The sequence below is a fragment of the Manis pentadactyla genome, chromosome 6 (genome assembly GCF_030020395.1).
Source record: "Manis pentadactyla isolate mManPen7 chromosome 6, mManPen7.hap1, whole genome shotgun sequence".
In the NCBI taxonomy this organism is placed as follows: Eukaryota; Metazoa; Chordata; class Mammalia; order Pholidota; family Manidae; genus Manis; species Manis pentadactyla.
Window position 1 is genome coordinate 157,876,825 of NC_080024.1, and position 25,198 is coordinate 157,902,022.

Sequence of the window (25,198 nt, forward strand, 5' to 3'; positions counted from 1 at the left end):
CTCTGGAGCCGCCACGAGTGTGTGTGCGCGCGCGCGTGTCTCTCGCGGTGGTGGGTGCGGTGTGCACAACAGGGTTCGCGCCTTGCGCGCCCCCCACCGAAAGTCCGCTCTCAGTGGACCCGTCCTGGGCTCCGAGCTCTGCCAGGCAGGCGCGCTCAGGGGTCCGATCGCCCCCGGGACCCGCGGCCGGGCGCGAGGGGGCGCAGCGCCACCGCAGCCGGGCTGATCGCCGGGGCGGGCCGGGGGCGGTGCGCGGGGCGGTGCCGGACTCTGCGGGCTGCGGGCTCCAGTGACGCCGCTCCGCCCCTAGGAGGTCGCCTGCCGGCCAGCGGAGCCCGAGCGGCAGCCCGCGGAGTCCGGTCCGAGGTAAAGTTGCGCGCGGTGGGACCGGGGGTCTGCGCCGGCGGCCGCGGGCCCACGGGCGCGGGGTGCGCACGCAGGGCTGCGAACAGGAGCGGCGAGCGGACGCAGCCGAAACTCCCTAGGAGGGTCCTGGGGTCGCGCGGGGACAGGGTGTGCGGGGCAGAGGTCTGCACCGGAGACTCCCGGGCCTGCGTGGGCACGGGGCGGGGGTCCACACCGCAAGGTCCTGGGGCAGGAACAAGGCTGGGCGGTCCAGGAGGCCAACCCGAGGGGCCGGAGCGACGACAGCTCCCGAGGCGGCGGTGGCCCGGCGCGCGGTTTCTTCGCGCTGCGTGGCGCGGTGGTGGCCAAGCAGCCCGTGGGGCTTTGGCGGCGCCCTGGCGGCCCTGGGCCCGCGGATCCGCAGGAGCGGTGCAGGGCGCCCCCCACCCCGGGCTCCCAGGGGGGTGGGCGGCCGCGTGCGCCGCGGGGAGCCCGGCTCCTGCCGCCGCCCCGTCTGTCCGCGTCGGGTGGTAGCAAGCGGGGAGCGCGGGGGCCGCCATCCGGAGCCCGATTCCCGAAACCTGCGCGACCTTGGCCCGAGCCGGCGCGCGTGCCCCTTCCTGCCCCCGTCCGGTGGGATGAACGCCGCCCCCAGCACACGGGCGTGCACACGCACCCCGCACACGCCCGCGCCCCTCAGAGGCGCACGGCCGCCGCTCCAACCTTCGCTGGCCCTGGCGCGCGCCAGGGGACCTGAATCCGGAGAGGGGGCCCCCCGCGGGCAGCCGCGAATTCTGTAAACTTGTCGCCCGGGCTCTCGCACCCTCCCTGCCCGAGCCGGGGTGGCCCCGGGGGAGGAGGGCAGCTGCTGAGGAGGCCCTGGGCCTTGAGCTGAGGGCACCGGTGTCCCGCAGGGCCACCTGGGCTCTCCCCGTGCCCCTAACGCTACCCCAAGCCCCTGGGAACCCTGCAGACTGTGAACCTGCGCGTTTGAGCTCCAGCTGTTTTGGGGTGCTGTGTGGAGCTCCCTCCCTGCCTGCCTCTTCCCAGCAGGTTCAATTTCTGGGTTCTTGGAGAAGGGCTGCAGTCACGGGCTGTGATTCCCTTTGTCACCCCTGGTCACCTTGTCTGAATCCCCAGCCCAGAGTTGTCGTTGGGCTTGGAATTCCAGAAAGTCCTTCTGGTCCCTTCCCCTCTTCCTCCATTGCAAAGGTGCCCCTTTCCTGATATATGTGCTCAAAGGCCTACGTTTGGCACAAATGGCTATTGTGAAATGGATTTTGACTGTTGGTACATCTGGGAATGACGGGCCTGGGAGGAGCTGCAAGCGGTCTGGCCGGTCCACTCCGGCCCTGCTCAGGACAGCCGCTGGAAGGGAGGTCGGTGGGGCGGACCCCCGGGCTCCTCATGTCTACAGGGCACTGCACACCGACTAAGCATGAGAAGTCATTTCACTGGGAAAACCGGGACGGCGCCCACAAACACAGCCTGGCTGAAGCAGAAGAGAAGCTATGCGTCCCTCGCCCCGGTCTCTGGGATTGTGCGGGGGGACAGTCCGCCTCAGGCTGCACCTCATTAATAATCCCTAGTCAGTCAACGGAGTGAGATTGCTCTGAGTTCTCTTAAATTGCATGTGGGGGTTGGGGGGCATTGTGGCACATTTTGGGGATGAAGTCCCCGTGGCTATGGGCCCTGGCGTGTGCTGGCCACACGCATACCAGGGATTATACAGCAGTGCCAAGAAAAGATTCTTCTGTGTCTCAACAGGGGACAGGTTATGGAAACAACTCTGAGATTCTTTCCAAGGCCAGTGCCAACTGGTCCTGATCCCTTTCCTCTTACAATTTACATATTCCACTTTGTGAAAGTTTTTTTTATACCTTGAGATTTCCATAATTTAAGAAAACACTGTGTTTTTGTAGGCCTGGGAAGAAGAGGGAAGCGCATCCTTTGCTGGCAGAGCGGGAGGCTGTGTGGCTTTCTTTTCCATGCCTGGCACAGAGTCCTGCGCATGCCAGATGCTCAGAAAATATGTGGTGGTTGATTAGTTGTTTGAGTTATAATTAAGAGTTTCTATTCAGTGTACGCCTGGGAGCCGCATTTTCATAATTACAGGTGTATGTCCCATAATCGATAGGGTGTGTAGAACACATAGGGTGGTAGGAATGGCAAAGTGCTGGCTTTTGCCCTGGCGAGAGCAGGCGGGAGGATTTGGCAGCCCAGGTCGGGGTGCAGGCTCCCCCGCCCCTCGGCTCCGGCCACTCTCCTGGAAGAGGCGCCTCTTGTTCAGGCACCGGGCGGGTAGGACCAGCTGAGGGGTGTTGGCGTGGGTGGTGATGCAGCTTCTGCAGCGAGCGCGGATGTGTGGGGGTGGCGTGAAGGGAGCAGACAGGCGACCAGGACATGTGGAGGCTGGGGTGCCCAAAGAGCGGGAGGGCGTGGGAGCTGAAAGATGAGGAAGGTGGGCTTTTCCCCATGAGACACGTCCGGGGCCCAAGAAACTCACTCCTGTGTGTCTGAGCAGCTACACGCCGGGTGCTGATGGGCAATTTCATGGGGCTGAAGCCTGGGAGCTCCCAGTGCCGCTGAGCCTCACAGACTGAAGGGGTCGTCATCAGGCAGCCACTGTGGTGGAGGGGACACAGTGCACTGAGGGGAGCGGGCACCAGCTGCCCTCCCGCCGCACCAGGATGAACCAGAGGCCCGGCCTCTCGTCGCCAAGCTGGTCAGGCTGCACCCAGCCTCCTGATGACTGCCCTGCTCTTCAGGGTGTGAGAGGCACCCAGGGCCCTGGGCATTAAAGGAGATCAGCCATGTCTCTTCCAAGTCCACCGTCTCAGGCCCTCAGATGGAGCCCTGGGCTCTCTCCTGAGGGGGACAGATGCCACCATGGCCTGAGGCCAGCTCCCTTTTACCCAGCAGGTTTGTCTGTGACAGCAAGCCTGAGTCGGTCACCTCTGTGAGGGCCAGCTGGGCCAGCTGTCACGTGGGGGTGGTCGCTGGGGTCTGCTGGTCAGAGCTTCCAAGAGGACCTTATAAACACTCCAGTTCAGAGGACAGGGCCAGTCAGACCGACCAGCAGCTGCTCGCTGGGAGCTTTGTGTTCCAACGCACCCTGAGAACAAATGGGTGCACATTCCCGCAAGGGCAGATGCCCACGTCCTGGACTTCATCTGCTCATCTTCCTGGTTCCTCCCACGCCAGGCGAGAATGCTAGACCGAGCAAAGTCTTGGCTGGCTGACTTTCAGAGGAGAGACTTGTAGTCTGAAGGAGGAGTCAGGGTGCACTCACTCCAAAAGAAAATACCCAGTGTTTGGGGCCTTGAGTGTGTGTTTAGAGAAAGACTAGTTGACATGTAATGCATGCATAGTACAGAAGACCTTTATGTTGCTTCATTAAGTCAGTGAAGATAAGACTGGCAGAAGATTCACGGAGCAGAACTGCAGGCACCCACTCAGGCAAAGGGCCCCCGACTCCCCGCCCTGCTCCGAGGGGCCCAGGCAGCCTCTCCCCTGGCCTCAGCCTCCCCCTGCCCCCCAGGCCCTCTTGCTTTGTCCCTGATGCGGGCCCTGGCTCACCTCCTACAGGCCTCTTGGTGAGCAGGGCCGACAAGTGCAGGTGGTAGCGGAGCCCTGGATGGCAGTTCCAGAATTTGCTGACCTTCCTGGATGTTTTTTTTTTTTGTATATAATAGTCTTTAATAATTTCTTTTTTTTTTTTTGAGAGGGCATCTCTCATATTTATTGATCAAATGGTTGTTAACAACAATAAAATTCTGTATAGGGGAGTCAATGCACAATCATTAATCAACTCCAAGCCTAATTCTCAACAGTCTCCAATCTTCTGAAGCATAATGAACAAGTTCTTACATGGTGAACAAGGTCTTACATAGTGAATAAGTTCTTACATGGTGAACAGTGCAAGGGCAGTCATCACAGAAACTTTCGGTTTTGATCATGCATTACGAACTATAAATAATCAGGTCAAATATGAATATTCATTTGATTTGTATACTTGATTTATATGTGAATCCCACATTTCTCCCTTATTATTATTATTATTATTATTATTATTATGTTTAATAAAATGCTGAAGTGGTAGGTAGATGCAAGATAAAGGTAGAAAACATAGTTTAGTGCTGTAAGAGGGCAAATGTAGATGATCAGGTGTGTGCCTGTAGACTAAGTGTTAATCCAAGCTAGACAAGGGCAACAGAACATCCACGGATGCAGAAGATTTCTCTCAAAACACTTTCCTGGATATTTTTAACCCTCTCAGATATTTAAATGGTGGAGTGTAAATATTAGATTAGACTTGGGTAGTGCTGGGCACATGGAAGTCAAAGGCTAGAATTATGGGCCCAGCAGAGCCTCAGCAACCCTCGGGCTAATCTGAACATAGCCAGTTTTTACCAGATTCTAGCAGGACTTCACTAATGGACTGGCTCTGCTGGGAGAGGCCGTGTGGCCGTGCAGCTCCCTCCTCAGTCCTCAGCCCCAGCAGGACTCGAACGCTGTGGGTGGGTGGAGGGTCTGCCTCCAGCTGCGTGGTTTCCAGTGGCCCCCTCTCCCCTCACCATGCATCCGTCCTCGTGTGCAGTGAAGCCAGGGCACCCGATGGTTTCCTGACTTCCTTGCGGAAGCTCACTGCGTCATGGGGGCGTCAGTTTGGTGGGTTGGGGTGGGGCTGGTGAGCCAAGTTCTCAGCACAAGCCCCAGGTGATTCTTGTCACTGGAAAGGGTGGAAGTTCTGGTTTGTGGGCTGCGAGTGGCATCTTTGCAGCGAGACAGAGAACCCTGCCTCCTGCTCTGTGAAGGTTCCAGCATTTCACTGCAATGGGCATCGCCCGTGTGTTCTGGCTCACAGCAGAAAATGCATCTCTTACTGTGGGTTCAAAGTAAGGGGGAGACCCTGCCCAAACTACATATGTCCAGAGGCACCCATGTCTCCTTTTCTCCAGGGCATTATGTGCACCCATTTGTTCTCAGGGTGTGTTGGAACGCAAACCTCCCAGTGACCAGCTGCTGGTCGGTCTGACTGGCCCTGTCCCCTGAGGGCTGAACCGGCGTGTTTAAAAGGTCCTCTCGGAAGCTCTGACCAGCGGACCCCAGCGACCACCCCCACGTGACAGCTGGCCCAGCTGGCCCTCACAGAGGGGACCGACTCAGGCTTGCTGTCACAGACAAACCTGCTGGGTAAAAGGGAGCTGGCCTCAGGCCATGGTGGCATCTGTCCCCCTCAGGAGAGAGCCCAGGGCTCCATCTGAGGGCCTGAGACGGTGGACTCGGAAGAGACGTGGCTGATCTCCTTTAATGCCCATCTCTTAGTTAGGTTTAGAAGTTTCCAGAAACATTTAGGGCAGCTCAGAGGAGCAGCAGGACAGCTTGCCCAGGCTGTGGTGGGCCCGGGCCCCTGCCCTGCTCAGCAGGCACCCGGTGGGCTCCCCCATCCAGGCATGCTCCCCCTGTGCGGGGTGGGAGCAGGCTGCCCCTCTTGTGGCCAGAGGGTTTCCGATCGTCCCCCTGAACATACAGCAGGCAGCCCGTCGCTGGTAGCAGCCAGGAAGAGGCTCCCTCCCTGCTGCCTTTCGTTTCCTTTTTCAGTCAGGGAGACGGCTCTGTGTGTAAACTGACAGGGAAACAAGTGCATGACAAGTTGAGTGGCAGCATCTTATTTAACGTCACAGCAGAGGCAGTACAGTGGAGTGGAATGTCAGTCAAGTAAACTGCGTCAAAGACAGATGCCGTTTGTAGATAGGCCATTCGGTGGGCGTGCGGGGCCGCTGGCAGGTGGAGCCCTGTCCTCGCGCCTCCTCTCGGGCGGCGACGCAGCTCCCAGGCCCTCAGCCGGCTCTCAGCCACTCCAAGATCATGACAGTTTCCGACTGTGAACAAGTGTCCTTGATTTATTTTTCTACAAAAAGAAAAAGCCATCTTTTAGATGAGGAAAGATATATATCATCAGCTTCTTGAACACTCACCCAATTAGAAAAATGCTTCTTCTTGCAGGAATGCAGCAGCGGAGCTGGTGGGCAGTGCTGAGGGTGAGCTGGTTGGCTTTTGCTCTCGGGCAATTGTGACATGTTTTCCCAAGAACCTGCCGTGCTGGTGGGGCTCACGGAGGTCCGGGCTTCCGCGGCATGTCCGTCCTTCCTCAGGACACACGGGTCCTGTGGCCTGACACATCCTGGTCTCTGGAGGGCACCTGGCACCGAGGTCTGAGGCAGAGCTGTGCTCACACAGGCAGCCGGGGAGGGAGGCCACACGTGGGTCTTACGGGGCCAAGGGCAGGGCCCTTTCAAGGCAGGGCTGGGCCAGGTCTGGGCTGATGCACTTTTATATGAACTGTGAGGGGACCATCTCACACCAAAGGGAATGACATCGAAAGGAAGCTAGCATGGCCCACGGACAGATAGGAAGGTAATTTGTCATGTTTACAGATACATGCACCTCAGAAGTATGTTACTGCTTTTCCCTCATTATAAAAGAAGTGCATTTTTATCATGGAAAGCTTAGGAATGCAGATTAAAGAAAAATATAAGTCTAACAAAGCCTTGTATAATTTCACTCTCCAGAGGTTAGGGCTCTGAATTTATCAGAGCTGCGAGTGGCAGCTTCCATGTTTATGTATGAAATTTCCCACACATTCACACATACATATGCCCTCACATAAATATCGGGGTCATTTTATGTCTTTGCATTTTCAGTTGTTATATGGAGTATTTGTGGTGTGGATTTGTGAAATCTGTTTATTTTTCCATCTGCTGTTGGCCATATGGGTTTCTAATTCTTCAATATTCTAAATATCACTATGATAAACATCTTAATAGATGAATCTTTGAAAAACTGAATTTGGTCAGTAGGTATGATCACTCAAGGCATTGGATACAGATGCCAAACTTCCTTTACACCCACCTCATATTGTGTATCAGCACTTAAATCTCTTTTTAAATTCCCAAAGTAAATGACTTTTTGTTGTAAAGGTGATACCTGGTTGTTGTTAAACACTCATGCAGGCAGAAGGTGAACAGGCTGTGCACTGCTCTCTGGCTGGTTGTTTGTTGCACGTGTGCATGTGTGTACCTGTCCCGGGAGGTATCTTGTGTCCATGTGTGTTTTCGGAGGCTGTGGCTGCCAGGACTGTCCTGTTTGTCTCCTGGGTCAGCCAGGCTTCTTCTTGCCTTCTTCTGATGCCTGTTTCTCTGGGGCATCTTGTTTGTCCAGCTTTGCCACGTGCCTCTTCCCGGACCGCCATTTGTCCCCACGATGCATGAGTACTCAGCCGCCCTCCCTGGGCCTGACCCGCAGCGCTGCTGTGTCCGTGGTGGAGGGCCCGCGTCAGTTAAGTCAGCTGACATCTGAATGTTTAGAGTGAGCTGGGTTCTGTGCTAAGAATTAGAAAATACATTTTGACCCTCTAAAATCTCAAGTCCGGCTGTGGGGGAGGAGGAGCTACAATGTAGATAGATGCACACACACAGATACATACACACACGTACACATACATATACAAACACGCACACACTTACACACGTTTGTGTCTACACATACATACATTCACATATTTACACGCACACAGCTGGCGGGCAAGGGTAACCCCAGGAAAATACCAGGCAGTGTCCAATGAGCAGACGCTCGCCCAGTCTGGTGAAAACCCCCAAGATAGGCAGCGGATTGGACCTGGCAAGGTCTGAGCCAGGCAAACTGTGTGCTGACGTCTTGTTCACTTGCATCTTTGATGTCTGTACAATGGAGAATGTAGGTAACCTGAAAAGCCACACAGGGAGACCAGGACTGAGGGGTGTGAGTCTGTCCTCCAGGACACATGCCTGTCCCGAGGGCTTGGGCTCCGTCTCCCGAGACAAAGGTGGTATTTCTGAGTTGGCCCCTTCCACCCTGCATGGAGGCAGTTCTGCCCACTGAGGTGCAGGGTCCTGTGCCAGGCAGGCCTTTCGCTGCCTTGTCAGTGGGGTCTGGCCTGCCAGGCTTTGCATGGTCTCCTGGGGATCCCCTAAAACATGTTTGCTGGCCTGTGGCATGACCCTGTCATTGCTCAGGGTCCCTTTGTAAAAGAAGTTATTCTGGGGTCCTTCATATGCACCATCTGACTCTAGTCCAGAATCCTCTCAAATGTGGGCACGCATCCCTGCCAGGAGGAGGCTGCAGACATAGGCCCTGGCAGCCTCTTGCGATGCCCTCACTGGAGGAGACCCCGCACTCTGCCATCTGTGGTGGTGACTGTGACCAGAAACAAGGACTTAGCCTCCCCAGGCAAGTGGTGGCCAAGTTCATCACGAGAAAACAGGTTCTTCCCTCCTTTTCAAAGGCGTCAGTTTTCGAAAACGGGCTTTTGTTCAGGGACAGAGTTGGGAATTGATACGTGGGAGTTTCGTGCCATTTTCTTTCCTTTCATCCTCCCCTTGGGGCTGGACTGAGTGGCTGGGGTCCCAGGCTCCCACCGGGGCTGCCCTCCCTCTTTTTTAATGTGTAAATATTAGAATTAGACCCAAACCTGGGTCCATCTGGAGCTCCCAGGATTTATGAGTTGGAAAGAGCTCTGGGGAGACTGTCCCAGCCCTTATTTTAAAGACGGGGGGCTGACGCAGAGCCAGCTTTCATCTGTGCCTTGCGTCCGTGCCAGGAGACAGGCAGACTGTGGGCAGGCGGTTCTTCCTGTTTTCCCCAGAGGAGGGCCACAGGCGGGGAGCATTCTGTAAGGACTGTTCGCTCTGGGGGCCTTGTCTCCCTTTCCGTGAGACGCCCCCAGGACTTTCTGGGCACCTCCCAGTATTGTCCCCTGAATGGCCTCTTGCCCAGGTGTCTATGTCCTCTCCAAGCCAAGCTTCACAGCCACCCCACACACATCACACACTGAGGCTCACTCCTTCCTGGCTGAGGTCAAGTGCAGCACTCCCCAAACTGGTCCACAGGCTCAGCATAATTCCTGTGAAAGTCCCATTGCCTTTTTGCAGAAGTGACCAAGGTGACCCTAAAATTCATATGGAATCACAAAGGACCCAGATAAGCCAAAAAAATCTTGAAAAAGAACAGACTTGGAGTACTCACACTCACTACTCATTAAACTGAGTACAAAGCTACAGTAATCAAAGTGGTTTGGACTAAGGGGAGATGCGTAATCAATGGACTGGAAGCCAGTATGAGCCAAGATCATTCCATGGGGAGGAATAGGCTCTCCAACAGATGGTGCTGGGACAACTGGATTCAACATGCAAACTGATGAATGGCCATAATGTCCACAATACAGTAAAAAAAAATACTCATCAGCTAAGATTAGGAAAATCAAAAACTGACTGAAAAAGATCAACAAATACCAAGATGAGTTGATGTTGGAATCATCTGACTAGTACTTCAAAGGAGCTTTCATAAAAGTACTTCACCAAGTAGTTGTGAGTTTTCCAGAAACAAACACAAGAATAGAAAATCCCAGCAAAGGAATAGAAGGTTTTTTTTTTAAAGAAGGAAATGAAATTATGACTGGAACTGAAACACACAGTAACTGATTTAAATTTTATTGCATTGGGTCAATAGAGATGACAAAGGATAAAATCAGTGAACTTGAGATATAGCACAATTGCCAGATCTCAACAACAGAGCAAAAAGAAGAGAAGAAAAAATGGACAGAATCCGAGACCTGTGTGATAATAATAAAAGCATCAACATTTGTGTCATCAAATCTCAGAAGAGAAAGAGGATGGGGCTGAAAAGTATTTAAAGAAAGAATGCTTGAGAACCTCCCAAATTTGGTAAAAGACATAAACCTACAGATTCAAGAAGCAGAGCAGAAAGACAATAGGAAAATATCTAAATGCTTAGAAATAAGATAACACACTTTAAAATAATCCATACATCAAATAGGGAGTTTCAAAGAAAGTTTTTTAAATTTATTAAACTGAAAGAGTGGAAACACAGCAGATCAAAATACCTGGGATGCAGCCAAAGGAAAGGTCTCAAATCAGTACTAAAACTTACAAAACTGAGTAATTCTTTTAAAACTCCTAAGAAAGAAATCTCCAGACCCAGGTGGTTCCACTGGAAAACCAAATATTCAAAGAAGAATTAATTCTAAACATTCAGCAAAAAGTAGGAAACTCTTAACTCACTTTATGAAGTTAGCATTACGTGGAGACCACATAAAACAAGGACAGCACACAAAAAAAACTACAGGTCAATATCTTTCAAGAACCTAGACTCAAAATCCTAAATAAACTATTAGCATATGGAATCTAGCTGGTGTATAAAGTTGCTGGACCAAGTGGCATTTAATTAACCAAGGATGGTTCAACATTCAAAAATCAATCGGTACAATCCACCATATCAACAGAAGAGTATCAACAGAATATCAACAGAACAGTCACATCAGTTGATGCAGAAAAAGCATTTGAGAAAATCCAACATCCACCTATAGTAAAAACTCTCAGAAAACTAGAAATAGATCCTCAACTTGATAAAAAGCAGCTATAAAAAATCTACAGCCAACATCATACTTAATGGTGAGAGAATAAATTTTTCCCCCTAAAACCAGGAACAAGGCAAAGCTGTCCACTCTCACTATTGCTATTCAGTGTAGAGCTGGAAGTTAAATAAATCAACAAAAGGAAATAAAAGGCCTATCCCTATTTGCAGATGCTATTGTTATCTATAAGAAATTGCAAAGAATGTACTGCAAAACTTCTTATTACCAGTAAGTGAGTTCAGCAAGGTTGTAAGGTAAAATATTACAACACAAAATAACTCATATTTCTGCATACTAGCAATTAACATGTGAAACCAATTAAAAGCACAAGACCATCAAGACCATTATAGTCACTCCAAAGAATATTAAATACCTAGGTACAAATGATACAAAATATCTACAGAGTCCATATGCTGCAAAATACAAAATGCTGGTGAAAGATGTAAGAGAAACCCTAAACCAATGGAAAGACGTACGGTGTTCATGGATTGGTATAGTTCAGTTGTCTGTTAAACTACAGGTTTAATACAATTCCTATAAAATCTCAACAAGAATTTTGTGAATATAGACAGCTTATTCTAAAATTCATATGGAAAAGCACAGACTCTAACACAGTCTCTAAAGCTCTAAAAACAATCTTGAAAAAGAATAAAGTGGAAGGAATTACTCTACGCAATATTAGTGTTCACTGCAGAGCTCCAGTAATCAGGGCAGTGTGATGGCAGCAGAGGACAGACAGATGCATGGAGTCACGGAGCAGAAATGCACAACCCAGTAGTGGACCCACACGATGCGAACAGCGATTTTCAACAAATCTGATGGCTAGTTCAAGAAGGAAGAAGCACAGCCTTTTCAACAAATGGCAGTTGAGCGACTGGCCATCCATAGGGGAAAAAAAAGAACCTCATCCTAAACCTCACATCTTATAATAAATTAACTCAAAGTGGATCACAGACCTAAATGTAGAATGTAAAACTATAAGACTTATAAGAAAACAAGAGAAAGTCATTTGGATCTAGGGTTAGACAAAAAGTTCTTAGACTTGACACCAAAAGCTTTTTATGATCCATAAGAGGTAAACTTGATAAATTGGACCTCATTAAAATAAAAAATTGCTCTTCAAAAGAACATGAAAGGAAAAGCTACAGTGTGAGAGAAAATATCTGCAAGTCAAACATGCAATGAGGCACCAAAATCTGTAATACCTAACAAATTCTCAAAACTCCGTAGCAACCCCCCGAAAGCACCACAGAATACATAATTAAAGGAGCAAAATATGGAAACAGATATTTCATTGAACTCATGGTAAATGAGCACATAAAAAGATGTTTGATGTCACTAAGGAAATGCAAATTAAAGCCACAAAGAGATACCATGATGCATTAAAATGACTAAAAGGAAAGGCATAAACCAAATTCTGACAGAGATGTAGAAAAACGACCTCTCGTACATTGCTGGTGGGAATGTAGAATGGTACAGTTACTCTGGAGAATAAATAGTTTGGCAGTTTCTTATGCAGTCAGTCATGCACCTACAGTGTGGCCCAGCAATTGCACTCCTGGGCACTTATCCTAGAGAAATGACAACTTCTGTTCAACTTCTGTTCACACAAAAGCTTGTGTACAACTTTTTATAGCAGTAATGTTTGTAATAGTCAAAAACAGGACACAGTTTTTGAGGGAATGGTGAACTGTGGTCCCTCCTTAGACAAAAGTACTACTTTACATGAAAATGTGTGTACCTGACCTGCCCAACAATTTGGAGGAGTCTCCAGGGAATTGTGCCACACAAAATAAGCTAATTTCTAAATAATCATTCTGTATGATTCCACTTACATTCTAAATGACTTCCAGGGATTATAGACATGGAGAACAAATTAGTGGTTACCAGGGTTTAAGGAAGGGGTGGGAGAGGAGCAAGTGCCAGGAGGAACCTGGCAGTTCAGATGCTCTGGGTCTGGACTGTGTCAGCATCGGCATCCTGGCTGGGAGACTGGGCTGCGGGTTTGTGAGTCCTGCAAGATGTTATTGTTGGGAGAACATGGGCTCTCTGTGTTATTTCTTCAACTGCATGTGAATCTACAAATATGTCAAAGTAAGCTTAATTTTTAAAATGCGTATTTCATAGAAAAGTTCTGGACAAATGAATCACCCTAAAGGTCACTGGTGAGGAATGGATTTGATGTGAGGGGTTGGTAAAGGTGGACATGCACCTCTTACCCTACATGCTTCTGCATTTGTTACAGTGAAAATACATTTATAAATCGGTGACATAACTTAAAATATATTTAATTGAGCATAAGGCAGGTGTCTCAGAGAAAGCAACTGCAGTATGCAAAAGCATGCTCTTTGCAGTATTTGTGAATAAACAGCATCTACTGTGAATCGGCATTAAAATCTTGTCCAGTGATGGAGATGTTGACATCATGGCCCGTCCTCGGGGCATTATGCCCTGTGTTCATCAACGTGCATACAGGCCATGTAAATGAGCAGGGAGGTGCCAGGTGATAGATTCTGGTGCAATCAAAGAAGACCCAGTGATGTATTTCCACTGGATTCCCAGAGTCAGTGAAAGAACCAGTTTCACAGACACGTGGGCACAACCACCCTCCTTCTCCACAGTCCTGTCCACCAACACAGCACAGACCCCAAACTCCTCCTCATGTCTTGCTAACCCTTTCTGTTGTACTTTCAAGTTCTCAAGGGGAGGAAGAAAGTCTGGAAATGGAGTCTGAGGAACTTGACTTGACCTCTGCCAGCCGGTGTGTGTGTCGGTCCTCCGAGCACACAGAGCTGTCTCCCTCCCACTCTGCCCTTGCACCCTGGCCACGCCCACCCCACCACCACCCTCCATGGCGCCTGCTGCAGCCGCTGTCCCACCAGTGTGTGATTTTACCCAACCTTGCAAAAACATATGCAAGAAAGACCAGAATTTATGGGCTGTCTGCAGTGATGGAATTAAAGTATTTTTATTCTGTTTTACTGTACGGTCCAATTTTCCATTTTCCCATGGGTTAGTTTTGTAATTGGAATATTATGTTTTATGAAGATGAACATCTAAGTCAGTCTCATTTAGGCAAATCAGTGAAGAAAAAGAAACATCAAAACATAGCTTTCTATGGCTTCAAAGAACCCAGCAGCACGCCCATCCCTGGTGGGAAGCCTGCTTCACTCCTCTGGCTGACCTCCGTGGGCGCCTGTCAGCTCAGCAGGAACCTGTGGTATTCGGCAGAAGGGACAGGGCACGCATGACGGCTCATGGGTGTAGGCGGCGCCTCAGTGGTAACACTGGCCCCTTCTGGCTGAGGTAACCCACTTGTCTGGTCGAAGCGGCAGATTCTCTGGGGCAGGCTGAGCAGGGGACTTGGGCCAGAGGACGAGCGATGGGCTTCCAGGGCTGGGGATGGGGACTTGGCCTGGAGCCACTGCTCTTCCCAGAAGGCTCCTCATCCGTGGCCCAGGGGCCCCGCAGCCTGCCAGGTCCTGCACGTGAGACAGTATTTGGCAACCCTGCATGACCCCCTCCAAGGTGGCAGACTTGAGAGTTCATGGAGCAGCTGTGGCCATCAGGACACTGAGCCCCACCTGCCAGAGGGGGCCTGCCAGGCTCCTCTGCCCCCTCTCCCCAAACTGACACCTGGTCTATCACCGGCAGATGAGGCAGTGTGGGGTTGGGGTGCTTGAGTTACTCCATGTCACTGTTCCCCCATGTCAGATCGGATCGAACGGCTGTTAATACACATGCAAAGGGTATGGCTGTACGGGCTTAGCTGTCAGGGAGCTCAGAGGGAGGCCTGCTGCTCTAAGGCTGGGCCCCTCTGCCCGCCGTGGCCTCATTGCTGCCATGCACACAGCACGAGTCCACCCGGTGCCATGCTGGGCATGTGGTCCACTCGGTGTCTGCTCTGATGGGGCTGCATCGGGGTCCCACAGTCTGGGTATCCCCCTGGTCATAAGCTGCCCTGGTGCTTGCTCTGAGGGGTGTGAACGAGCTCCACTGACAGATGGGCTTGGCTCACCTCAGGACCTGGTCACACAGCTGCCATGCCAGCACTAGAGGCCGTCTACCACATAAACATAACATTTGCATTTTAGCCGTTTTAATCGTGCTGCTCAGTGCCATCGACACATTCTCCACGCTCTGCGACCACTGCCACTATTTCCAAGATTCCTCCGTCACTCCAACAGAAACCTGTGCCTGCTAAGCCTTACCCCCAGCCCTGTCCCCCAGCCCCTTGAAACTTCTCTGTGAGTTTGCCTTCTGGGTATTTCACAGGTCCCCTGTGTCTGGCTTATCTCACTGAGCATGTCTTCAGGGTCCGCCCACATTGTAGCATGTGTCAGGGCTTCGTTTCTCCTTGTGCTGAAAAGATCCCCTGCACGCCTGGACCACGATTTGTTAATCCATTCATCTGTGACAGACGCCCCACCTTTGGCCACCGTTAGCAGTGTGCTGTGGACGTCAGCTCACGTGTGTCCATTTGAGTCCCTGCTTTCATTAGTCTGGGTACATACCTAGCAGAGGAATTGCGGGGTCATACTGTAATTCCATGTTCCTTTATTTGAGGACCCATCAAACCGTCCTCCACAGTGGCTGCGCACAAGGGCTCAGTCTCCCCACAGTCTAGTCCGCATTCTCTGCTGTCTGCCTTTGTGACCACAGCCGTCCCAGCAGGTGTGAAGTGGAATCCCCCTGTGGTCTGGGTGTGCGTCTCCCAGCAGCTGATGATGCAGAGCAGTTTCACGTGTTCGCTGGACACCCACATGTCTTCAGAAATATCCATCAAGTCCTTTGCCTGTTTCTTACCTGGGTTGTTTTCCCTTCTTGTTGGTGGGTTGTAGGAACTCCATACATGCTTGATATCAATCTCTTATCAGACAGATGATTTGTGGATATTCTGTCCTCCGTGGGTCCTCTTCTCACTCCGCTGACGGCGTCCTTCAATCCTCCAAGACTTCCATTTTGATCAAGTCCAGTTGTCTGTTTTTCCTTTTAAGAGACCATCACCAAATCCACTGTCATGAAGATTTGACCCTGTGGGTTTTCTAAGTTTTACAGTTTTCACTCTTAATCTTAGGTTGCTGCTCCACTTTGAGTTGTCTTACATATGGCGTGGGGTTGGGGCTCGGTTCGTCCTTCTGCCTGTGGACGCCCGGTTTTCCCGATGCCGTGTGCTGACAGGACTGTCCTGTGCGCCTTGGCTTTACGGGCCTCCCGCTGATGGGCACATCCGTCCACGCCAGGACCTTGCCCTTGGGCACTGGACATCTGGAGTGCGTTCTGAAGCTGGAAGTATGAGACCTCTAAGATTGCTCTTTTCGGGATTCTCTTGGCGGTTCAGCGTCCCTGACATTATGAGTTTTAGGATGGGTTTTTCCATTTCTGCAGAGAAACACTGTCAGGATTTTGACAGGCCATCCTACAAGTGAACTGAATGTCCCACTAGGTTTTGCTGATGAAATCCCAGCCCTAATGTCTGGGTGAGGGGTGTGCAGGCTTCACTAATCTTGACAAATTCAGATTCAAGGCACTTTTCATTCTAGTGCCCCAGGGTTTAAGCAGAAAGTCAGATTTTAAAAAGCTTTTTATTTGAACTACTTTAGGCTTACCAAAAAGCTTCAGAATTAGCAAAGAATTTTCCCACATCCCTCCGCCGGCTCTCCCGTGTTTTAACACAGCGATACAAATAGAATGAACATCGGCCCCACGTGCCAGGGTGAAGGCCCTGTCCAGATGTCCCCGGTGTCCCCTCCGGTTTGTGCTGAGGACCCTGCTCAGGACCTGCACACACCCGGTCTGTGTCCCCCCTCGGCCTCCTGCTGCCTCTGACGGGTCACCGGTTCTTCTTGCTTCTCTAGATGTTGACACTGTGGAAGAATGTTGTTCCCAGCCTGTGGGGAATTTACGGTTTCTCGCAGCTGCTCAGGCTGGCTTCTGTCTTCCCACGCCTTCCGGGCCGAACACGGCGCTGTTTTTCACTCCCTTTGGGTCTGGCTTCTTTTATTTTAGAATGTGAGGGGAATGTGGAAACCACCATGGCTCCGAGAGCTGTGGCGGGAGGGCCCCAGGGAGTCACCAGCCCTCACGAGGCCCCATCCCGCCCCCCTCTCCCCACCTGCCCTGCAGTGTCCAGCTCCCTTGCACCATCAGGCGGGCCCCGTGCGTTCGCCCCCAAGTGTGGCACACTCTCAGCTCCCCGTGTTCCCGCCGACGGCACACGCACTGCCCCTCCCCGGATGGGTCTCCCTGCCCTCGGGCCTCCACCGAGGCCCCCTTGCGACCCGCCCGGCCCCAGGCCCTCCTCCCCAGGCGCCGTGGGGTTGCTCCGGGTGTGCGGTCACCAGCAGCGGCGCGGAGCCCGGGCACGCCCACCTCGCGCCTCCAGGGGCCCGGCCCGGCTTCCTCCGGGCAGTCAGCACTGTGTCGTCGGGAGACTCGTGGATGAAAGACCTCTCGGTGTTATTTTATTTGCACCTCTCTGGTTATGAGTATGCTTGAATATTTTTCCATAAAGTTGAGGGCCATTTTCGTCCTTTTGTTCATTGCTGTCATTTCCCCCCATTTCTCTTTTTATTTTTCCAATTTATATATATTCAATTAAAAAAACCTTTCTTTTCATATTCATATTAGAACTCTGTTAAATATAGCTCTTGACATACAAAAATAGCCTTTACCCCCCATTTTTCTATGGGAGTTTTGGTCCTTTGTCCCTTGAATTTTAAGAATTCTTTACATACTAGTTTTTCTCCTCATAGTTTTTCTTTTTTCAGAGTATTCCTGGCTATTCTTGCATGTTTGAATTTTAGTATTACTGTGTCTAACTCCATAAAACAGTTTTCTCTGTTTTTTACTGGAATTGAATTGAATTTACAAATTAAATTCAGGAGAAAAACATCTTTAAAATGTTGAGTCGTCCTGCCCAAGAACTGGCAACTTCTGTCCCTTTGTTCAATTCTACTTTTGTTTTAAATTTTCCTTGTAAAAGTGTACACACTCCTAATGAAATTTATTCCTGTGTTTTATCTTTTTGCTGCTTTTGTAAATGGACTTTTCAATCATCATGTCCTCTTTTTTGTCTGCTTATGGGAAAGCTATTGATTTTGTAGCTTGATACTTTACTGAATTCTTTTATTCAATAAATAAAAGTTTTATAATTTGATTCTCTGGGATTTTCCAAGTATATTATCATCTCATCTGCAGATAGAGATGGTTTGACTTCTGTGCCTTCTCTATGCCTCTAACTGATTTTTCTCACCTAATTTCATTAGTTAATATCTTTGGTATAATGCTGAATATTATCGGCAATAGTGGGTGTCTTTGCCTTGTCCCTGATCTTAGTGGAAATGCCGCTAGTATTTCTCTGCTAAATGAGAGATTGACTTTTGGACTTAATATGATAGTTTACTGTGTTAATAAAATATCCCTAAAATTCTTGAGTACTCATCAAAGGCTTTCCTGGCACCTCTGGAGATAATCATATGATTTTTTTACCCCTTCAATGTATTTTGTGGTGTGTGATATTAGTGAATTTCCTGTTGTTGAACCTAGTTTGCTTTCCTGGAATAAATTACACTTGTCATATTTTTTTTCTTAAAGAGGAATTGGATTCTGTATATTAATACTTTGTTTAGAATTTTTGCATTGATATCCATGAATGATACTGGTCTGTAGTTTCCTTTCTTTGTACTGATTGTATTTGGCTTAAATATCAGTGTTTACTTGCTTCATAAAAGGGATTCAGAAGCTTCCCCCTTTCCAGGGCTCCGACTTATCCAGCATCATGACTGTCTGGTCTTCACAAAGGCTGGTAGAGTTCCCAGGCCTCCGTCTGGGTTTGGTGCTTTTTGTGAGGTAGCTCTTCTCACACTTTCTCTGTTTAGGTTTCTAACTCTAATGGCATCTGTTTTGGTAGAGTCTGTGTTTCCCAAGGAAATTATCCACTCCATCTAGGTTTCAGGCTTATTTGCACAGAAGACTTAAAAGTGTCTCATGATTTTTTAGATGCCTTCTGTTTCAAAAGTTAAATTTCTTGAATGTAATCATGTGGTTTTAAAAAAGAAAAAAACAGGAGGGAGGGTGGAGTAGTGAGAAGAGGAAGAAAATCAGCCAGTCTGTTGGCGTCCTGAGCTGGGCGAGGGTCACGTGGGCACGCACACAGGTCAGAATGCACACCCACTGCACGCTGACATCTGTGTTTTATGTACATACCTCGATGTGAAAAAATGTTTTTTAAAGTAAAAAAGAAAAAAGAAATTTGAATGACTAGAAAATATCCTCCACCCAGAATTATTGTTTTCAAAGCAACACATGACAGAGTATCATCCACCCTCGGTTTTCACAGAATAAGCTGATGCAGAGACGGGGAAATGCTTCCTCTGTGCTCTGCGTGTTGGCTGGAGGGCAGGCACCTGGGGAGCCGGGTCGGCATCCGGGCACCACAGGCAGGTCCTCTGCACACTCAGCGCCCACACGGCTAAACGTGAGGGTCCATTTGTCTCAAGGCCTTTCACAAGAGTCAGCCTCACCTGTGAAAACCTATAAATGTGATTTCCCCCAAAATTGGAATAGCTCTATTCCTTTTTCTAGTTGCTAAAATTACTTGTGTCTTTTGTTAAAAAAAAAGCAAGAGAGAAAAACATAACAAAGCAAGTAGAAATTACCTAAGATCCCACACTAACACCTGTGAACTGTCAACCTGTTGGTCACACTCATTCCAGAAGCTTCTTTATGGGTCCACCCCAAAGGCCAAGTCACAGGGTCTGTAGGTTCAGCTGCATGTCATGGGCATCCTTCCCAGACTTGTGGAGGATGCTTGCCTTGAGGGGAGGTTGTAGTCTTGTGCATGAATCCTCAGGAGGTGAGGACTTGCCCTAGGCAGAAGGTGGTGGTGGGCACGGCCTGGGCACAGGACTGTCAGCCTCCCAGGGCCTGTGGTCAGGCTGAGGGCATGGGGCCCTCGTGGCAGCGCCACTTCAGATGGACCCAGACTCAGGTTTGCACCGTGCCTGGCTACCCTGTCATCTGGAAAAGTTCAGTTGTGGGCACTACGATCTGCCTCAGAGGTGCGGGAATCATTAATCACATGTGTAAAATTGGTTTGAAAAAGAAATTACCAATTAGGAATTGTCATGACTAAAAGTAAAAATTTGTTATCTGCACAATGTGCTCTTCCTGTTCAGGTGACTGATGCAGGGCAGTGAGGAAGCCGGCCCGCTCACTGGGGTTGGGGTGGGGGCCTAATCAGTCCCTCCAGGACTTCACCTGCTTCTTGGCCTCACCAGCAATGCAGGTCCCAGGCCTCCTTCCGGGACCAGGAGCCAGAGCGGGGAGCCTGTGTCCATGCTGTCCGCCGGGCCCACCTGCCACACCAACTCTCGCACGAGGGCCGAGGCTGGAGGGAACCACTGGAATCATCATTTCAGGCCACATCCCTGTTGTTTCCCCGGCACTTTCAGTAGCCTTTCAAAACCACCTGCCCCAGGCGGCATCCGACTCAGGACTCAGGCCCCACCAGAAGGCAGGGACGCAGTGCCTCAGGATCGTGGCTCTCAAACCTCTCAGTCTTGAGAATTTAGGCTGTCAGACAGTTTTTCTTACATGTGCCATGGGGATCCCCCTGGCACCAAGTCAGACACTCATGGAGGCAGAAGCAGCCCCGAGGGCACCCCTGTCTCCAAGAGCCCATCAGAAACCGGAGAGCTCAGGACGGGTTTGGGAAGCGCTGGAGAGAAGACAGAACCGCTGGTGGTGGGCGCGGCCTGGGCACAGGACTACCAGGGACCTACCGCCGCCACCCTGGCTGCTGCCACCCCCAGCACTAGAGTGTGGTGGACGGCAGGGGTCTTTCTTCTCTGGCTCCAAAAGCAAGATACTGACACAAATGGCTACTTCAGAGAAAAACTGGATCTGACAGTCCATTAGCATTCAAATGGGCCAATTATAATCCTCTCACCTACTGAGACGATGAGGAATTACAACTGTACTGGAACATAATCCTTCCTAAAAATCTTGAGCACACAGACTGAGATGCAGCAGGGGACCTGGCCGACCCTAACGGGGCACAGTGCACACACGGGGTCAGCTGGATGGAGGGCCGAGGGAGGGTGAGCAGGGGCTTGATTAACAGCCACTCTAAGGCCTCTGCTCCCCCAGCTCTGTGGACACACAGGGCGGCTGGTTCGTGGGGTCGGGGGGAGACAGTCTGGGCTCCCAGACACGTCATGCCCAAGCAGGTATTGCTCAGAGATGTCCGGGAGGAAGTCAGAAGCAAACTGGCCCACCCGAGAGTCGGGGAGCTGGAGGAGCCCAGAAGGGACAGGACAGGGTTCCAGAAAGATCGCCCAAGAAGCCAGGTGCAGTTAGGACAGGAAAGCTCACCGGGGCAGGTGGGGAGAGGGCTTGGGGTATGGTGGAGACCCCCATTCAGGAGACATGGATCAGAGGTGGGCAATCGAGAGCTGGGTGTGCCTGCTTATGGGCTGATTCAAAGGGGCCTGCGGGGCTTGGAAGGGAGGCAGAGAGAACACGTTCTGGAGGCCTCGGGAGGGGTTAGAACACAGGTCACAGCCCAGCCTAGGGAAAGGGTCCTTTCTCCCTGAACCAGAAAACATGTTCAGGGGCCCGGAAGACCAGCGCTTGTGTTAGCACTGGGTTAGTTCTCACGGAGGACACTGTGCGTCAGATTTGTTGCAGGAGAAGGGACAAGAAGGGACAGATTCTGAAAAGCTGTTATGTTCTCATTTGTCTTGTCCAAACCATGCACTTAGCACTTCTGTACATTTTGTAGATGGAATGAAAATGTTTGGGGAAAATGTAGAATACCTGTCATGATGTAATTTAATCAGAATTGGATAAATAACTAATGTTCCCCCTGATATAGTCCTTAATATGGGATCTGTGGGTCTGTGGGGCCATTTTCAGAGTTTTCAGATTTCAGAAGGCCCAGGAAACCTCAGATTGAGCCAGAATAATGTATGGTCAAGTATATTTGTGAGGAGAGGAATTCTGCTTAACAATTCTCTGAGAAGTTCACGACGCAGCCAAGTCCAAGAGACTGTGCCCCAAAGGCGTGTGGTTTCCAGGACATGAGAACCCCTGACGGGAGTCTTAGGAGGTGGCACCTTTTGGGAAGGGCCAAGGTGATGGGCCTCACACTGGAACCGACAGAGGAAAAGAATGGTGCCTCCTAACTGGCTGGGAGGAGACTGGCTATTGTCATTTTCAATTAAACCATCCATTCAGAGAACTGCCACGTAAGATACCTGGAAAAACATTGATAAATGAAGGGAGGAAGGTGGCCTTGGGGAAAGGCCCTGCATGCTGGGTCTGTGTGCTCCCAGGACAGGCTGGCCAGCACAGGAAAAGTTGCCCTGGGGTGCCAGCAAAGCACCCTTGGGTCCCCCAGCCCTGCATCTGGTCCGCCAGCCCCCTTCCCTCGTCCTGAGTGTCCCCACGTGGCATTGCTACAGGGGCAGCACATGGCAGTCTTGGAGCAAACCCAGGGGGCTTTGTTCTCAGGATCCCAGACGGCGGCTGCAGAGCTGACCTAGGGTGCTGCGGCTCTGACACCCCAGGTAGATCGGTGTCACCAACTCCCATCCTTCTCCGGCCCCTCACCTGCCCTGGGCCCCCCCCACATACACCTGCACAGGCCCCCCTCACCTGCCCTGAGTCCCCCACACCCCTGCATGGGCTCTTCTTGTCCGCTCCTATCTGGTATATTTTGAAATTACAACACCCTCTGACCCCCTGGAAGAGGCCTAGACATCATTCCATCATTTCATTTGACCTCCTATTTTACCAACTGGACCTGAGGGATCAAGTACCTGGCCCAGGTGCACCACCCCCTTGTTCTCTGTCTCAGGCCTGGGTTTCTCCAGCTGAGATGGCAGAATCCTACAGCGCACAGCACTTGGTGCCTCAGCAGAGGTCCGCACATGCGCATGTGTTTTCTTGGCATCGCTGCCTCACCTGGGCTCTGACCCCCGCACGGAAGGTACAAGAGCCGCACCCGGAATGCAGGGTCGGCCGCCCCACTTGCTCTGCTTGCTGCTGCCAGCCAGGACTCCCTCAGCCTGCAGGGAGTGTAGAAGCCTAATTGCCCAAAGAAATCAGCAAAGAAGATCGTTGTATGGCACTGCTCTGCTGCACCTCGTCGGTGCTTCTCATGCCCTGTGATCAGCTCAGGCTTCACACTGCCCAGCCTACATCTCACTGCACTTTGGTGTGGCTGTTGCAGGTGTTGAAAATCCAGTTGTGATTCCAATTGTGTTTCCCTTTCAATGCCCACATTGTTAGTGGTGGTTTCCAAAACCAGAAATCAGGAGCCACCGTTTATGGAACAAAACCCAAACCTGGCCCCTGTAGTTCAAGGGAACATACTCTCACTGGAACGTCCCACTGGTACACAGAGCCGAGCGGGTCAGAGGGTGTTGTATGAATGGATAACAAGCAGATCCATGTCAACAGAGAAAGAAAAACAAAGAGTAACTTGGCCCATTTGGCCAAGACCAGTGTGGTACATTCTGATGGGCGGCTGTGCACGGAAGTGCCCCAGGGGCAGCATGAACTGAGGCCCCACTGTGTGTACAGTCCAAGCTCTGACCCCAGGCAGTCATTGGAGTGGATGCCCCTTATATGGAGCGGGAAGGGAGGGGGGCGCAGTGACGCCCGACACAGAGACCCTGTGCAGACACACCTCCCTGGTGCGAAAGACCCTGGGGCCGCTGTGGGTTCGCGGGCTGAGGAGGTGGCTGGCTTGGTTGCCTGGTGGGGGTTTTCACATTATTTGTGTCAAAAAGTTTTACGTTAAGGCTTAAACTGTAAGACCCCCACATGAGGGAGGGCAATCTGCTTTACTCCACAGACCCAGAAACACCCCGGCAGACACAGAGCGTGCTTGGCCATGTATCTGGGTCCCCCAAGGCCCAGCCACGTGCACACACAGTCGGCCATCATGGGGACATAACAACCATTGTGGACATTATGAACGAAAACGGAGGCCAGGTGTCATTCTGCACCCGGCCTTGTGAGAAGGAAGTGACTGCGTCAGAGTACATCTTGTGGGTTTCAGGTTTTCTTTGGCTTTTTTTCCAGCTTTTTTTAAGTGAAAAATTTCAAGTGTATAGAAAAGTTGCAAGAGTAGTACAGTGAAAACCTAGCCATCCATGTGTGTGCATAAAATGTGGGTGTTTTCATATATATGAAATAAATATATGAACCTTTTGGAAGTAGTTTGCAGAAATTGAGACATTTATCCCTAAATGGTCAAGCATGCATTTCTTAAAAGCAAGGTCATTCTCCCCCATAACCACAATCCCACTGTAACCCTGAGAAAATTAACAGTAATGAATACATCAGCTCCAAATGCAGATTTCCCCAATTGCCCCAAACTGTCTTTTGTAGAATTTTGGATAAAATCGAATTGAGGTTTATACACTTCATTTGGTTGGTATGCCTCTCAGTCTCATTTACTCCAGATTCTGGAACATTCCTCCCACCTTTTCACTGCCCATGTCACTGACTCTGGGAGGAATCCAGGCCAGCTGTTCTGTGGGACTTCTGTGTGGTGTATCTCGCCCCCGAATTCTCTGGACACCGGAACACCGCATCACAGCCAGGACCCAGGACGTCCGGACAGCTGTGCCGTCCGGCTGCGGGGTCGCAGGGCCCTGGTAGCCCCGTGCCGTCCCCTGGGGAGCCAGCTCTGTGCTGGCCCCTTGTCCTCCAGCCACGGCAAAGCTCTCTTCTGTCTCTGTCTCTCTCTTTCGTCACTGTATCAGTACGACTCTGGGCTTGTTTCCTCACATTTACAGTAAATTGAGCCATAGTTCTGTCTGCAGTAGGAGACTTTCATGCTTGATGCCCGACCTTTTGATGCACCCCCATCCATTGGAGCACTTGGCCTTCTGGCACAAGGTGCCTGGTCTCACCTTGGACTTCACCTGCCTCCCACCACACATTAGCCGCTTCTGGTGAGAAACAGTTCTTAAGTGGGAGGCTGGTTCCTAATGGCTAAACACGTTTCCAGCAAGATGAGAAGGTATTTAGCTTATGCACTTTCAAGCTATGCTGGAGGTGTTCATAACCATTCTCTTGAGCAGATTGAATATTTCCCTCTTATTTAGTCAATAGAACCATCTGTTCATCATAAACACTTGCAGTGAATTAACCCTAGTCTAAGATCTTTGATGTTGAATCCCCAAAGATGAGGTCAAACACAGGGGTTTGCAGTGAGTGCTTGCACTTTATCACCAGCCATGACGCCAGGCACAGGTGGGCTGTGGGTCTCAGGATACACGTTCCTCGGATGAAGGCCCAGAGGTTCCCTTCAGATTTGCAAAGAATTAAAGTGAAGGTTGTTCCTAAAATGCTGAGTCA

General features: G+C 50.7%; 1 protein-coding gene across 1 annotated transcript in view; it reads left to right on the plus strand.

The window, feature by feature from the left end:
- Positions 1-272: 272 nt before the first annotated feature.
- The window catches only part of KCNG2 (potassium voltage-gated channel modifier subfamily G member 2), a 44,193-nt gene continuing 19,267 nt past the window's right edge, over positions 273-25,198 (plus strand). Inside the window, exon 1 of the mRNA XM_036884095.2 lies at positions 273-366. The gene's annotated coding sequence lies outside the window, so the exon portion shown is untranslated. The remainder of the gene's footprint in view (positions 367-25,198) is intronic.